Below are 7,687 nucleotides of genomic sequence, written 5' to 3'. Positions count from 1 at the left end.
AGGCAGGGTAGAAAAAATCAACCAATCAGAAAACCAAAAGGAAAAAATGATTAAAAAAACAGGAAGATAGTTTAAGAGAACTGTGGGACAACTGGAAACATAATATTCGCATCATAGGAGTCCCCGAAGAGGAAGAAAATGGGTAAGGGTTAGAGAACATATTTGAAGAAAAAATGACAGAAGACTTTCCTAACTTGTTGAAGGAAGAAAGCATTCAAGTTCAAGAAGCACAGAGAGCCCCAAGTAAGAAGAACCCAAACAGGCCCAACCCGAGACACATAGTAATTAAAATGCCAAAAATTAAAGACAAACAGAGAATCCTAAAGGCAGCAAAAGGTAAGCAACAGGTTACCTACAAAGGAAACCCCATAAGGCTCTCAGCTGACTTCTCACCAGAAACACTACAGGCCAGAAGAGAGTGGCATAAAGTAATCAAGGTCATGAAAAACAAGGATCTGAATCCGAGACTACTCTATTAAGCAACGCTATCATTAAAAAAAAAAAAGGTCAAATAAAAAGCTTTTCAGACAAAAAAAAAAAAAGGCTAAGGGAATATATTAACACCAAACCAGCACTGCAAGATATGCTAAAAGGACTACTGTAATTAGTAGAAGAAATAGGAAGAAAAATAAAACCACACTAAACAAAAATGGCAATAAATAAGTACATATCAATTATCACCTTAAATGTGAATGGTTTGGATGCACCGATAAAAAGACACAGAGTAGCTGACTGGATACGAAAACATGTCTCACATATATGTTCTTTACAAGAGACCCACCTCACAACAAAAGACTCACATAGGTTAAAATTGAAGGGATGGAAAAAAATCTTTCAAGCAAACAGAAAGCAAAAAAAAAAAGCTGTGGTAGCAATACTCATATCTAATAAAGTAGATTTCAAAATGAAGACCATAACTAGAGACAAAGAAGGCCACTACATAATATTGAAAGGATCAATCCAACAGGAATATATAACCTTGGTAAACATATATGCATCCAATATAGGTGCACTAACATATATTAAACATTTTTTGGAGGACTTCAAAGGAGAAATTGACAGCAATACAATCATGGCAGGGGACTTCAACCCCACGCTGACACCACTGAATAGATCTTCTAGACCAAAAAATTAACAAGGAAACACAGACTCTAAATGAAGCGCTAGATCAAATGGATTTAATAGATATCTTCAGAGAATTACACCCCCAAACTGCAGAATTCACATTCTTCTCAAGTGCACATGGGACATTCTCAAAGATAGACCGCATGTTATGACACAAACTAAGACTCTACAAGTTCAAGAAGATTGAAATCGTGTCAAGCACCTTCTCGGATCACAGTGGCATGCAACTAGAAACCAACTGCAACAAGAACGTGCAAAGACATTTGAAAACATGGAGGCTAAATAGCATGTTACTGAACACTGAATGGGTTACCATGGAGATAAAGGAAGAAGTTAAAAACTTCCTGGAAACCAATGAAAATGAACACACAACACAAAATCTACTGGATGCAGTGAAAGCAGATCTGAGAGGGAACTTCATAGCACTACAGGCCTACCTCAAGAAACAAAAAAAACTTCTTACAGAATATGTAACCTCACAACTAAAAGAACTAGAAAGCAAACAAAAAGAAAACCCCAGAGAAAGTAGAAGGAAGGAAATAGTAAAGATCAGAGCAGAAATAAATGGCATGGAGACCAAAAAAAAAAAAAACAATTCAAAGGATCAATGAAACTAAGAGCTGGTTCTTTGAAAAGATAAATAAGATTGTTGGACCCTTAGCTAGACTCATCAAAAAACAAAGAGAGAAAACCCAAATACTCAAAATCAGAAATAAAAGAGGAGAAATAATAACTGACACCACAGAAATACAACAGATTGTTAACAAATATTATGAATAATTATATGGCAACAAATTCGACAATCTAAGTGAAATGGATCAATTTCTAGAAACACATAGTCTCCCAAAACTGAACTGGAGAGAGATAGAAAACTTGAACAGACCAATAACAACAGAAGAAATTGAAGATGTAATCAAGGCTCTCCCAGCAAACAAAAGCCCAGGCCTGGACGGCTTCACGGGAGAAATTTACTGAACATTCAAAGAAGAACTAACACCCATTCTCCTCAAACTATTTCAAAAAATTTAAGAAGAAGAAAGACCTCCAAATTCGTTTTATGAGACCAGCATAACTCTAATTCCAAAACCAGAAAAAAACATTACAAAAAACAAAAATAAACAAACAAAAAAAAACTACAAGCCATGAACATAGATGCCAAAATCCTGAACAAAATACTAGCAAATCAAATCCAGCAATAGATCAAAAAAATTATTCACCATGACCAAGTGGGATTCATCCCAGGGATGCAAGGTTGGTACAATATTTGCAAATCAATAAATCTAATACACCACATAAACAAAATAAAAGATAAAATCACATGATTATATCAATAGATGCTGAAAAAGCATTCGACAAAACCCAGAACCCATTTCTGATAAAAAAAAAAAACAAACAAAATAAACAAAAAAAACTCAGAAATCTGGGAGTAGAGGGATCATATCTAGACATAATAAAGGCCATACATGAAAGACCTACAGCCTACATCATACTCAATGGGCAAAAATTAAAAGCATGTTCCTTAAGAACAGGAACAAGGCAAGGATGCCCACTATTGCCACTCTTATTTAACATAGTATTGGAAGTCTTAGCCATGAGACAGGAGGAAAAAATAAAAGGGATCCAAACAGGAAAGGAGAAATTGAAACTGTCATTATTCACAGATACATGATACCATATGTAGAAAAACACAAAGAGTCTATGAGAAATTTACTAGACTTAATAAATTAATTTGGCAAAGTAGCAGGATACAAAATTAACGTCAAAAAATCGATGGCATTCTTATACACCAATGATGAACTCACAGAAAGAGAAACTAAAAGAACAATCCCATTTACCATCGCAGCAAAAAAAATTAAGATACCTGGGAATAAACTTAACCAAAGAAATAAAGGACCTATTTGCAGAAAACTACAGGTCATTGAAAAAAGAAATAGAGGAAGATATAAAAAAGTAGAAGCAAATACCTTGTTCATGGATTGGAAGAATTAACATCATTAAAATGTCCATACTACCCAAAGCAATTTATAGATTCAATGCAATCCCCATCAAAATACCAACAACATACTTCACAGAATTAGAACAAATACTTCCAAAGTTCATATGGAACCAAAAAAGACCCCAAATAGCCACAGCAACCCTGAAAAAGAACAAAGTTGGAGGGATCACATTACCAGTTTTCAGGTTATACTACAAAGCCACTATTATCAAAACAGCCTTGTACTGGCACAAGAACAGGCATATGGACCAGTGGAAGAGAACATAGAACCTGGAAATGAATCCAAGGCTATATGCTCAATTAATATTTGATAAAGGTGGCAAGAGCATACAGTGGAATAAAGACAACCTTTTTAACAAATGGTGTTGGGAAAATTGAACAGCTACATGCAAAAATATAAAACTAGACCATCAACTTACACACCATACACAAGAATAAACTCAAAATGGATAAAAGACTTAAATGTGACTCATGAATCCATAAAAATCCTAGAAGAAAGTGTAGGCAACAAAATTTCAGACATCATACGCAGCAAAATTTTCACTGATACATCACCAAAGGCAACAGAAACAAAGGAGAAAATGAACACATGGGACTACATCAAACTCAAAAGCTTCTGCACTGCAAAAGATACAATCATTAAAATGGAAAGGCAACCCACTGTATGGAAGAGTATAATTGCCAATAATATATCAGATAAGGGGTTAATTTCCCATATATAGAGAGTGCTCATACAACTCAACAAAAGGAAGACAACGAACCCAATTGAAAAATGAGCAGAGGAACTAAATAGACTCTTCTCCAAACAGGAGATTCAAATAGCCAAGAGACATATGAAGAAATGCTCAACATCACTAATCATCAGAGAGATGCAAATTAAAACAACAATGAGGTATCACCTCACACCTGTCAGAATGCCCACCATCAACACTTCATCAAACAACAAGTGTTGGCGAGGGTGTGGAGAAAAGGGGACTCTAGTACACTGCTAGTGGGAATGCAGACTGGTGCAGCCACTATAGAAAACAATATGGTGTTACCTCAAAACATTAAAAATTGAACTTCCATTTGACCCAGCAGTCCCACTGCTGGGAATATATGCACCTAATATAGGAGCATGAAACACCTAAGAAGCCTGAAACACCAATTAGAAAGAATATGTGTACCCCCATGTTTGTAGCAGCACTATTTACAATAGCTAAGATCTGGAAAAGGCCCAAATGTCCATCAGTAGACAAATGGATAAAAAAGCAGTGATACATATACACAATGGAGTACTATGCAGGTGTAAGAAAGAAACATCTCTTATCCTTTGAGATGACATGGAGGGACCTGGAAACTATTATCCTAAGCGAAACAAGCCAAACAGAGAAAGACAAGTATCACATGATCTCACTTTTTTGTGGAATATAATGAACATAACTGTCTGAGGAATGGGGTAGTCCTAGAGATGTGGAAGTGGGGTACAGACTGACAATCCCCTGAAGAGGGGGCAAGGAGGAGAGATAAACCACAGAACTTATATGCATGTATGTATGAACAATGGACATGGACAACAAAGGTGGAGACAGGGTGGAAAGGGTAGGGGAAGGGGGAAAAAAGAGAAACATCTGCAACAAAAATAAATTAATTAATTTAAAATAAAAATAAATAAATAAACACAAAATGTTGAAAGTGAGAGAGAAGAAAAGAGGTTTGTTTTAGATTTCTCTTGCAATGATGATGAGCACCTTCCTCTAGCTTCTAACATAGTGTATGGCTTACAGACAGTGCTAAATAATTGATAGATAATTAAAATAAAGATAATAACATCAATGAACCCCTCCTCCGATTGGCATTTGGCTGATGTGAGATTGGTATTTATTCTTCTTGCCCTAAAAATGGTTATTTCCAGTAGATTGACAGAAAGGCTATTTTACCAAATTGAGTTATTTACAGACAATTTGTTTCTGTGGTCTCTAATTTACCTGTTTCAAACAATGTTAGCAATGCATCAAGCATATTTGTAAAAAATGGAAAAGAATTTTATTATTTGGAGATGAAAACACAAACAGGCATCACAGCAGCTCCATGGTCCCAGTGTTCCTGACCTTATTCCGAGCATGGCAGATCAGGGCCACTCCATGGCCATGCTGCTCACTGCAGACCTCCAGGGAACCCGCCAATGATCAGCATTGGGAATGACCCTTCTTGCAGGCTTGCCACATGCTAGCCCTATAAATCTTTTCCTGTCAAGCATGAAGCCCATAGGGTAGATGCAACTAAAGGCTGATGCAGCCTGGGTGCCTCCTTCTGGACTAGGGTTCAGCCATGCTGCCTCACTTTTCCTGTCCTGATGACAAATGGAGATGCAGTGTTGAGTCTCGAGGGATCATTTGAATGAATGTTACGACAACATAGATGTCAGTCCCAGGCTGAGATAGGACTTAGAGCTTCGTAGAGAGCACCGACACCACCTCCTGCCCTACCTCATGATTTAGCTGGTCCCTCTCCATCAGGGCTATTACCTATCATGAGAGCTTTCTTTTACTGTCATCTCCTCTGAAACCTAGGGCAAAGGGTTAGGGTCTTACTACTATTGGCTCAACTGCTCTGTCTTACTTAATAAGAGAAACACAGTAAGCAAAAAATTTTGGCTGGGTCATGGTAACCAATATGAATGAATCAGGGTTTTGTCTTTGTTTTTCTATTCAAGATATACTCCCTATCTGAACACTATATATAGTCTTTATGACTTCTTTCAATCTTTATTTCCAAGGGGACATCATAGAATACATTATAAAAAAGTTCCCAATATACAGATCGATACCTAATTGCTTTTTATCCTCCAAGTTTAAATACTTGAAAACAGAACTTTTAAAATATCTTTAAAAATTGTTATATAAGACTATACAGGAAACGTATGTTTATTCAGTAAATAATGAAGATTTTTTTTTATAAGTACACACAGCCGCTGGCCTCAAGGAGTCTGTCTCCAGGACTTTGAAAGGACTAAAAGATTGTGCCAACCTGAAAGCCTTCTATACAGAAAACCCATTTTGACCATGTTAATCTCATAGCAGTGGTTAATTGATGATGAAGCTTGATCTGTCCCTCCTGAAACTGACTCAGTACTCCAGTCACTATTTAAGCGTGATCTACATTTTTCCATCTCTTCTTATCAAAGCGACACTGTCTCAGCACACTGGCTGCAAGGTGCACACAGGTACCTTGCTGACAGGGTAAACATGCACCACTCAGCATGCTGAGGATGCAGATCCTGACATCTCTTTTGCCTGCCCTTTCAGGGTGACATTACAGTCCCACGGACAAGGAAAAATAAAGAAGCCTGGGTGTACTGCAGACAAGTCATGAGCAATTGATCAGCCATCTACTACTTTAATCCTAGGACTTGAAGTTACTTAAATAAAATCTGGGGGCTTCTGTTTGGGCTTCAATGTTTCACATTCAAATGTCTATTATAGCTTAAAATATTGCTCAATAAGTTATAACCTTATATACTGAAATTTCCTTAGGCCTTCTAATAGGGATACAGAAGCTGAAATTGGTTGAAGTCTAACTGTCCAGTTAAACTTACCTAGGGTGGGCTTTTCTCTGCGGCCAAATACTCTGTTTCAACAGTCTTCTCTTACACTTCAGGATATAGTTGGGGTTTATCGAACTGCATCCCATTCCTACCTCCATGAACACACACACACACACACACACACACACACACGTTTATTCATATGGAAAATTCTTAATTATCCTTAAATGCACAGACCAAATACCCATTTCTCAGTCTCCTAGAAACAGAGTTTCCAAAACACGCTGCTCATACTCCTATTTTGAAATGCAATCCTCTTTACTGTAAATCATGCATTTACATCCAAGTTCCCCAAATAATCAATGAATTCATCAAGGACAGGGATTGGACACTATTTATCTTTTATCCATAAAGCCTCACAGTATGCTTAGAACATCATAAGTGCTTAATAAATTAAAACATGACTGACCTACCCCATCCTAGATTACTTAATAACCCCATGACCACAAGGCTCACTTGTCATGATGAACCATCCTCAAGTGAAGCCAGGTTCACTTTGGATCTAAAGTTAATTCTTTGAGGTACTTTTGAGAACTTCTAACCCTTTGTGAGATCTAGGGATGTTAGCTGAAGCCATTAGGTTTTCATTGCAATACAGCTGAAATATACATAAATATTAATAGATATTCCAAGAAGCTCTGGAGCTTTGAGGAAAAATACGTGGATTTCAAGAAAAAGAAATATTCTATCTCTGGACCCAACCTGAAGTACCAAGAGCTGACTGTTCTTAATGAAGTGCTAACAGAGTGTCAGTGCAGACCAGACCCCTGGTGATTTGCATACTTTTTGGCTAATAGTGCTAAAATAGGACTGCATGGATATTAAATTAAAATAGGATTCATTTTTTGAGGGGAATTTTTAAAAATTAATTTAGCCCTGGCCGGTTTGGCTCAGTGGTTGGACCGTCGACCTGCCGACCAGAGAGTCCTGGGTTCGGTTCCCGCTAGGGCCATGTACCAAAAACAAGTAAACAAACAAAC

Source organism: Molossus molossus, unplaced genomic scaffold (assembly GCF_014108415.1).
Source record: "Molossus molossus isolate mMolMol1 unplaced genomic scaffold, mMolMol1.p scaffold_m16_p_13, whole genome shotgun sequence".
Taxonomy (NCBI): Eukaryota; Metazoa; Chordata; class Mammalia; order Chiroptera; family Molossidae; genus Molossus; species Molossus molossus.
This window is presented reverse-complemented; position numbering follows the sequence as displayed.